Genomic DNA, 10,196 nt, shown 5'->3' on the forward strand with positions numbered 1-10,196 from the left:
CTCTCCTTCCCATCCCTTGTCTGCTCTTCTTCTTTTTCAGCCACCGGCCATGAGAACCCCGAAGAAGACACCCTAACTCAATTCCTTTACAGGCATGAACCAAACAAAACAGTGATTTATCCATTACATCCCCGTTAACAGCGTAATCTATTTACGTTACCATTCTCTAATCCAAACACCTCCAGAAGGTCAAGTTTGTTTTTAAAAAAGTTTCAGAATTTTTTGACTTTTTTCGCAAATACTATTTTTTTCCCATATCAGGTGCATATACGCCCAAGGGCCAAGGGGTATTTCCCCTTCAAGAACTAGAAAACAAACAGGAAAGTACCTGTTAATATAACCTGCTCCTGGAAGAAGCTTTGGTTAAGGCAGACCAGTAGAAGCCTCTCTACAAACCAATGTAATCATTTGGTTCTGTTGCGGAGTCTGAACTTCAATAAATGACACTGAGCCTCGGCCAACTCAAGTGGATTTGTACTAATTATTGCATATCGAACACAGAAATGTCAAAACACCAATGACAGCTACTAAGCGTGCAAATTGCAATGTTTGAATACAGACCACGCCAACCCCACAAACCACAATTTCCACAAAAGATGTTGGTCAAATCACAAAGGAGGACCAGTGTTGTATTTTCCTTTCCAAATGGTGAAAATTAATATATTTTGGCAGTAGCATGAAACATGCAACGGATCATGATGTTTAGTGAAACAATTCATCCTTACACATGCTTTAAATTTTAGTGAAACAATCCAGTTCTCCAGTGACCATTTTATATGCCAAACCTCCACCATTGCAATAATAATTGCCTTTTCAAAATCTGAAGCTATTGCATAAACGCATAGTTGCTACAAAAGCACTGAAGACGTTCTAAAAACCTGGTTTAAACTGACTGAGTAAGCCATCCAAAGAAATACAATTGCGATATTTCTGCAGTTGCTCTTCATTGAATTGTACATTCACAGCCGAGAAGGGTACGCTGAATTTTAGTGGCATATAGGAGCATAACCCGTGGCATACTTATACATGAACTATGCATGAAGAGCATGCAAACCAAATACAAATAGGGTATTACAACCCAAAGCTTGTGGAACCATCACAAATAGGAACAAATGATGTGCAAATTATAATCCACTATTTGCAAAACAAAAATACGAATCCTCCTCCATTTCTGGTCATTATACTTGAGATGTCCACGGTTATTGTTCACAAAATCCAGAATCATGAAACAACAAACTACAACACAGCTTAAGTTTCTGATACTACATCTATGGCTCTCAGCGCTCACAACATGATAACATATAGGGGTGCCACTACCGAAAGCATGGCATCCCTAGAATCAAGGAAAACTGTGACACCCACCAACAACAATGCAGAACTCGAAGGGCATCTCCAACATTGCGGCACAAATTACAACATCAAGCGCGACAACTAAATAAATCTCCTAAGATTGAATCCTCGCAATGCAAAAACTCAGCAACGCCGGTTCTAGTATCACTTTCAGTGCCCAAAATTAAATAAATAAAAACATCTAGCCCAGCCTGCACCTGCGTCTGGATCAAGCAAGGAGCTCGTAATTTTATGCTAAGAGGTTAGCCAATCGAAGTTTTAACACGGGAGATAACAAAAACTACACAGAGCTGCACATGCATACAATTAACTCAGCAGCTACACTCGATTACCTAGGAGGGAAACAAAATCACGCAGAGTAACTGGGAGATGGTAATAGATTTTTCACCTGAAACGCCGACGCTGAGCTTGAAACCCTAGACGGGTAGACGCCAAAATCAATCAACGCCAAAGCAACCAGAAGGGATGGGAGCCGGGGTGAGCAATGATATGGACAAATGGTGAGCCGGCGGCGACTACGATTTGGGAGGGGAGACCATGCACCAGCTGCACAGATGCAACAGCAAGCGGCAGCTGGCTACTGTACAAGGCAGGACCATGGGAATCGATCTCTCCAATCCGACACCGAGAGGAACGAGGCGGGCCAGCGGGCACCAGCCGGGGCACGGCGAGGCGAGGCGAGGCGAGGGATTTGAGCTGGATTTTGGTCGGATCGATTGATGCGGGTGCAAGCGACGGGGCAGTGGCGCTCTCGTAGGGCGGAAGGTGGAGGCGGATTCGGTCGGAGGGGAGAGCAAGTGGGGCCCTAAGCTCTTTGGGAAAGTAAAATATGCGGCGGACGAGCGGTGCCTCACCCGGCCACGTCGCCCCGACGCCATTTTCAAGGGGCGGTGCTTCGCGCACCCCGACAGGTGTACCTCCGCCACTGCCGATCGGAGGCAGCCATTGGGAGGCGACGCCGGCTGCGCTCTGCGGGGTGTCGCCGGAACCGGGCAAGTGGGGCATGTGGGTCACTTTGCCTGTCCGCGGTTGGTGATGCGGCTCGTGGTGGAACTGGCGCCGTTGGATGCGGAAGGGAAGGGTTGCTATCCTCCGTGCGGGCGACACCTGTCCCCGCGTGCGCTTGTCGGGTCCGACCGGATGGCAAGGGATGAATCGGGTCAGGGAATTTACGCCTTTCTAGCGAGGGTGGTTTGGTTAGTTTATTCATTGTATCGGATGTATCGGAAGTATCTCGAAAAGTTGCAACTTGCAACAAAATCCCAATCCATGATTAGGACATCTCCAAGGCTAGCCCCATTTTGCCCTCATTTGTCCGCATCACATAGTTCGGACAATTTTGACATCCAACGAACTGTTTTATTTGGATTCGTATGTGTTGGACGGTCTACAATCCAGCTCCAAATTAAGTTGAGAATAGGGGAGTTTGGACTATCTGTCATGTCGGTCTACTAACAGTCCGGCCTCACTTGTTTCTTTTTACTTCTTCGTTGAGCCCCGTCCCCCTTCTCAACCAGGTTTCCCGTCGAACCCCTTCGCTTCTCAATGAAGGGTTTGCTGTCAACTAAAAGTGCAACTAATCTCTGGATGGTTTTGATGATTCACAGCAACATATAAATCATCAAACTAATGCCTATTAAAAGAATATTTCAGGAAAGTTCAATATAGATATGGTAATGTGATGTGAATGTGAATCCCTCAAATGCAAAGGACAAAGCATTGGCAAAAGTTTCAAAGACTCTACGTTTTTTGTTAAGTGATTAGAGATCACACTCAGTCCATAAAAAAAACCAATACTTTTAAAAGGGGAGGGGTTTTGATCATGAATCATTTGCTCAAGTGTTCAGAGATATTATCCAAAACCTCAACCACACCCTCGTATTCCTATCTGTCCAAAACCCTAAAGTCAATCTCGGTCCCACCAATACACATCTACCCGGACCCACCGAGATACACTTGACAGAGCCGCTGCCTAAACCCTAGCAACTCAGTCTCACCGAGATGATATTCGGTCTCACCGAAGTGCGCTTGCTAACCTTCTGTAACCTATCAATTTCATCTCGGAATTTCCTAGTGGTTTCGATCAGTGTCAGCGAAGTGTGGAAAGTGCTTAGGTCATCACCCATTGGTCCCTCTGAGTTGTTTCATCCGGTCTCACCGAAAAGCCTAAAGTTTAAACCTTTTCACTAGTCAGTCTGATCAAGTGGTTCCACCCGGTCCCACCAAGTTGTGCATAAAGGTGTATAATGGTTAGATTTTTGGTGATGGTTATATATACCCTACTCATTCCACCTACTCTTAGAGAGAGCAAGCAGGACGAAACTATCACTTCCCATATCCATTTTCTGAGAGAGAACCACCTACACATGTGTTAAAATCAAGGAGACTCCACTCCAACTTCGGATCCTTGATTTCTAGCCCCCTCAAGTTGCTTTCCACTTCAACCCTTCTCCTATTACCATGCGAAATCTATGAGAGAATGATTGAGTGTTGAGGAGATTATCTTTTGAAGTGCAAGAGGGAAGAGTTTATCATCAACAACAACATCTATTACCTTTTGGAGAGTGGTGTCTCCTAGATTGGCTAGGAGTCGCATGGGAGCCTCCAAATCTTGTGGAGTTGAACCAAGGAATTTGTAAGGGCAGATAGATCGCCTACTTTGTGAAAATCTACCCTGAGTGGGGCTAGTCCTTCATAGACGGGAGTCATGATGGCATAGGCAAGGTTGCTTCTTCGTGGAACACTAGATGATACCCCGCGCGTTGTTGCGGGATATTAGTGTGCAATACTGTGGATATTGATGAGGTAAACTTTTGGAGGGCGGATAAGAGATAAAAAATAAAATGAATTTTATCACTGCGGTAGGATATTTTTGCGGTCGCGCAAACCAAAATTGAAATATTTATCAGAAGTACTTACATATTAGTTATATATGAAGGAAATATGCCCTGGAGGCAATAATAAAGTCATTATTTATTTCCTTGTTTCATGATAAATGTTTATTATTCATGCTAAAATTGTATTAACCGGAAACATAATACATGTTGAATACATAGACAAACATAGTGTCACTAGTATGCCTCTACTTGACTAGCTCGTTAATCAAAGATGGTTAAGTTTCCTAACCATAGACATGAGTTGTCATTTGATTAACGGGATCACATCATTAGGAGAATGATGTGATTGACTTGACCCATTCCGTTAGCTTAGCACTTGATCGTTTAGTATGTTGCTATTGCTTTCTTCATGACTTACACATGTTCCTATGACTATGAGATTATGCAACTCCCGTTTACCGGAGGAACACTTTGTGTGCTACCAAACGTCACAACGTAAGTGGGTGATTATAAAGGTGCTCTATAGGTGCCTCTGAAGGTACTTGTTGAGTTGGCGTATTTCGAGATTAGGATTTGTCACTCCGATTGTCGGAGAGGTATCTCTAGGCCCACTCGGTAATACACGTCACTATAAGCCTTGCAAGCATTGTAACTAATGAGTTAGTTGCGGGATGATGTATTACCGAATGAGTAAAGAGACTTGCCGGTAATGAGATTGAACTAGGTATTGAGATAACCGACGATCGAATCTCGGGCAAGTAACATACCGATGACAAAGGGAACAACGTATGTTGTTATGCAGTTTGATCGATAAAGATCTTTGTAGAATATGTAGGAGCCAATATGAGCATCCAGTTTCCGCTATTGGTTATTGACCGGAGACGTGTCTCGGTCATGTCTACATAGTTCTCGAACCCGTAGGGTCCGCACGCTTAAAGTTTCAGTGACGATTGTATTATGAGTTTTTGTGTCTTAATGTACCGAAGGTAGTTCAGACTCCCGGATGAGATCGGGGACATGACGAAGAGTCTCGAAATGGTCGAGACGTAAAGATCGATATATTGGACGACTATATTCGGACATCGAAAAGGTTCCGAGTGATTCGGGTATTTTTCAGAGTACCGGAGAGTTACGGGAATTCGTCGGGGAGTATATGGGCCTTATTGGGCTTTAGGGGAAAGATAGAGGAGAGGTTGCGCCCCCCCCCCCCCCAATGCTTAGTCCGAATTGGACTAGGGGGAGGGGCGGCGCCCCCTCCTTCCTTCTCTTCTCTTTTCCCTTTCCTTCTCTCCTACTCCTACTACTTGGAAGGGCTCCTAGTTCTACTAGGAAAGGGGGAATCCTACTCCTTGTGGGAGTAGGACTCCCCTAGGGCACGCCATAGAGAGGGTCGGCCCTCCCCCTTCACTCCTTTATATACGGGGAGGGGGCACCCCTTGGAGACACAACAATTGATCATTGATCTTTTAGCCATGTGCGGTGCCCCCCTCCATCATAATTCACCTCGGTCATATCGTAGCGGTGCTTAGGCGAAGCCCTGCGTCGATAGCATCATCATCACCATCATCACGCCGTCGTGCTGACGGAACTCTCCCTCAAAGCTCTGCTGGATCGGAGTTTGTAGGACGTCATCAAGCTGAGCGTGTGCTGAACTCGGAGGTGCCGTGTGTTCGGTACTTGGATTGGTTGGATCGTGAAGACGTACGACTACATCAACCGTGTTGTGCTAACGCTTCCCTTTCGGTCTATGAGGGTACGTAGACACACTCTCCCCTCTCGTTGCTATGCATCACCATGATCCTGAGTGTGCGTAGGAAATTTTTTGAAATTACTACGTTCCCCAACAGTGGCATTCGAGCCAGGTTATTGCGTAGATGTTATATGCACGAGTAGAACACAAGTGAGTTGTGGGCGATACAAGTCATACTGCTTACCAGCATGTCATACTTTGGTTCAGCGGTATTATTGGATGAAGCGGCCCGGACCGACATTACGCGTACGCTTACGCGAGACTGGTTCTACCGACGTGCTTTGCACACAGGTGGCTGGCGGGTGTCAGTTTCTCCAAATTTAGTTGAACCGAGTGTGGCTACGCCCGGTCCTTGAGAAGGTTAAAATAGCACTAACTTGATGAACTATCGCTGTGGTTTTGATGCGTAGGTAAGAACGGTTCTTGCTAAGCCCGTAGCAACCATGTAAAACTTGCAACAACAAAGTAGAGGACGTCTAACTTGTTTTTGCAGGACATGTTGTGATGTGATATGGTCAAGACGTGATGAGATATAAATTGTTGTATGAGATGATCATGTTTTGTTAAAGTTATCGGCAACTGGCAGAAGCCTCATGGTTGTCTCTTTATTGCATAAGATGCAAGCGACATACAATTGCTTTACTTTATCGCTATGTGATAGCAATAGTTGGGAGAGCAATAGTTGGCGAGACGACCATATGACAACACGTTGATAGAGATCAAGATGATGGAGATCATGGTTTCATGCCGGTGACGATAGAAATCATGACAGTACTTTGGAGATGGAGACCAAAGGCGCAAAATGATCATGGCCATATTATGTCACATATTTTGATTACATGTGATGTTTATCTTTTATGCTTCTTATTTTTCTTAGTACGGCGGTAGCATTATAAGATGATCTCTCACTAAATTTCAAGGTATAAGTGTTTTCCCTGAGTATGCACCGTTGCGAAAGTTCTTCGTGCTGAGACACCACGTGATGATCGGGTGTGATAAGCTCTACGTTCAAATACAATGGGTGCAAGACAGTTTTGCACACGCGGAATACTCAGGTTAAACTTGACGAGCCTAGCATATGCAGATATGGCCTCGGAACACTGGAGACCGAAAGGTCGAGTGTGAATCATATAGTAGATATGATCAACATAGTGATGTTCACCATTGAAAACTACTCCATCTCACGTGATGATCGGACATGGTTTAGTTGATTTGGATCACGTGGTCATTTGGATGACTAGAGGGATGTCTATCTAAGTGGGAGTTCTTAAGTAATATGATAATTGAACTTTAATTTATCATGAACTTAGTCCTGGTAGTATTAGCATATCTATGTTGTAGATCAATAGCTCGCGTTTAGCTCCCCTGTTTTATTTTTTATATGTTCCTAGAGAAAAATAAGTTGAAAGATTTTAGTAGCAAAGATGCGGACTAGCTCCGTAATCTGAGGTTTATCCTCATTGCTGCACAGAAGAATTATGTCTTTGATGCACCGCTAGGTGACAGACCGATTGCAGGAGCAAAAGCAGATGTTATGAACGTTTGGCAAGCTCGATATGATGACCACTTGATAGTTTAATGCACCATGCTTTACGGCTTAGAATCGGGGCTTCAAAGACGTTTTTAAAACGCCACGGAGCATATAAGATGTTCCAAGAGTTGAAATTGGTATTTCATACTCATGCCCGTGTCGAAATGTATGAGACCTCTGACATTACTTTGCGTACAAGATGGAGGAGAATAGCTCAACCAGTAAGCATGTGCTCAGATTATCTGAGTACTACAATCACTTGAATCGAGTGGGAGTTAATCTTCTAGATAAGGTAGTGATTGACAAACTTCTCTAGTCACTATCACCAAGTTACTAGAACTTCATGATGAACTATAATATGCAAGGGATAACGGAAACGATTCCCAAGCTCTTCGTGATGCTGAAATCGATGAAGGTAGAAATCAAGAAAAGCATCAAGTGTTGATGGTTGACAAGACCACTAGTTTCAAGAAAAGGGCAAAGGGAAGAAGGGGAACTTCAAGAAGAACGGCAAGCAAGTTGCTTCTCAAGTGAAGAAGCCCAAGTCTAGACCTAAGCCTGAGACTAAGTGCTTCTACTGCAAAGGAACTGGTCACTGGAAGCAGAACTGCCCCAAGTATTTAGCGGATAAGAAGGATGGCAAAGTGAACAAAGGTATATTTGATATACATGTTATTGATGTGTACTTTACTAGTGTTTATAGCAACACCTTAGTATTTGATACTAGTTCAGTTGCTAAAGATTAGTAACTCGAAATAGGAGTTGCAAAATAAACAGAGACTAGTTAAGGGCGAGGTGACGATGTGTGTTGGAAGTGGTTCCAAGATTGATATGATCATCATCGCACACTCCCTATACTTTCGGGATTGGTGTTGAACCTAAATAAATGTTATTTGGTGTTTGCGTTAAGCATGAATATGATTTGATCATGTTATTGCAATACAATTATTCATTTAAAGTTAGAGAATAATTGTTGTTATGTTTACATGACTAAAACCTTCAATGATCATACACCCAAGGTGAATGGTTTATTGAATCTCGATTGTAGTGATACACATATTCATAATATTGAAGCCAAAAGATGCAAAGTTAATAATGATAGTGCAACTTGTTTGTGGCACTGCCGTTTAGGTCATATTGGTGTAAAGCGCATGAAAAAAAAACCATGATGATGGGCTTTTGGAATCACTTGATTATGAATCAGTTGATGCTTGTGAACCATGCCTCATGGGCAAAGATGACTAAGACTCCGTTCTCTAGAACAATGGAGCGAGCAACTGACTTATTGGATATAATACATACTGATGTATGAGGTCCGATGAGTGTTGAGGCTCGCGGCGGGTATCGTTATTTTCTGACCTTCACAAATGATTTGAGCAGATATGGGTACATCTACTTGAAGAAATATAAGTCTGAAACATTTGAAAAGTTCAAAGAATTTCAGAGTGAAGTGGAAAATCATCGTAACAAGAAAATAAAGTTTCTACGATCTGACCGCAGAGGTGAATATTTTCACAAACTCATGCCACCTGGAACACCACAGCGTAATGGTGTGTCCGAACATCATAACCGTACTTTATTGGATATAGTACAATCTATGATGTCTCTTACCGATTTATCACTATCGTTTTGGGGTTATGCATTAGAGACAGCTGCATTCACGTTAAATAGGGCACCATCTAAATCCGTTGAGACGACACCTTATGAACTATGGTTTGGCAAGAAACCAAAGTTGTCGTTTCTGAAAGTTTGGGGCTGCAATGCTTATGTGAAAAAGCTTCAACCTGATAAGCTCGAACCCAAATCGGAGAAATGTGTCTTCATACGATACCCAAAGGAAACTGTTGGGTACACCTTCTATCATAGATCCGAAGGCAAGACATTCGTTGCTAAGAATGGATCCTTTCTAGAGAAGGAGTTTTTCTCGAAAGAAGTGAGTGGAGGAAATTAGAACTTGATGAGGTAACTGTACCTGCTCCCTTATTGGAAAGTAGTTCATCATAGAAATCTGTTCCTGTGACTCCTACACCAATTAGTGAGGAAGCCAATGATGTTGATCATATAACTTCAGATCAAATTACTACCAAACCTCGTAGGTTAACCAGAGTGAGATCCGCACTAGTGTGGTACGGTAATCCTCGCTACAAAAAAATACACTTCCGTGATGATACGTGTTTGTCACAGTAGGTCGCTTTTTTGTCATGCATGTACATCCATGACAAATTTATGACAGAATCAAGATAGTCATACCTGTGCTGTCGTAGAAGTGTTCCATGACATTACCAAAATTATCATCACGGAAGTGTCCACTTCCATGACGATAAATCGCGCGTCACAGAAGTGCTTTCGTCAAGGGTGACCGACATGTGGCATCCACCGTAACGGAACGCCGTTAAGCTATCGGGTCGGGTTTTGGATCCGATAACCCGTTAACAGCCCCGACCAATGGGGATTTTCCACGTGTAAAATCATCATTGGCTGGAGGAAACACGTGTCGGCTCATCGTTGGGACATATGTCAACCACTCATTGGACGGAAGGCGCCTATGATACGTCGACACGTGGCACGGCCCAACAGAGGACCATTCCTGTGAAAAGGCCGGCCCGTTTGACTTGGTCAAAAGATGGTGGGCCAGCCCATGGAAAGCCTGTTAATGGCTCAAATATAGCCCATTTACAGCCCGCTAACCCAAGGCCCGTTACACCCTATCCGAATTAGGCCCAGTAGC

General features: G+C 43.7%; 1 pseudogene; it reads right to left on the bottom strand.

Moving 5' to 3' along the window:
* The window catches only part of LOC119355391, a 9,347-nt pseudogene extending 6,943 nt beyond the window's left edge, over positions 1-2,404 (bottom strand).
* Positions 2,405-10,196: the final 7,792 nt, after the last annotated feature.

This window comes from Triticum dicoccoides, chromosome 2A (genome assembly GCF_002162155.2).
Source record: "Triticum dicoccoides isolate Atlit2015 ecotype Zavitan chromosome 2A, WEW_v2.0, whole genome shotgun sequence".
Lineage (NCBI taxonomy): Eukaryota > Viridiplantae > Streptophyta > Magnoliopsida > Poales > Poaceae > Triticum > Triticum dicoccoides.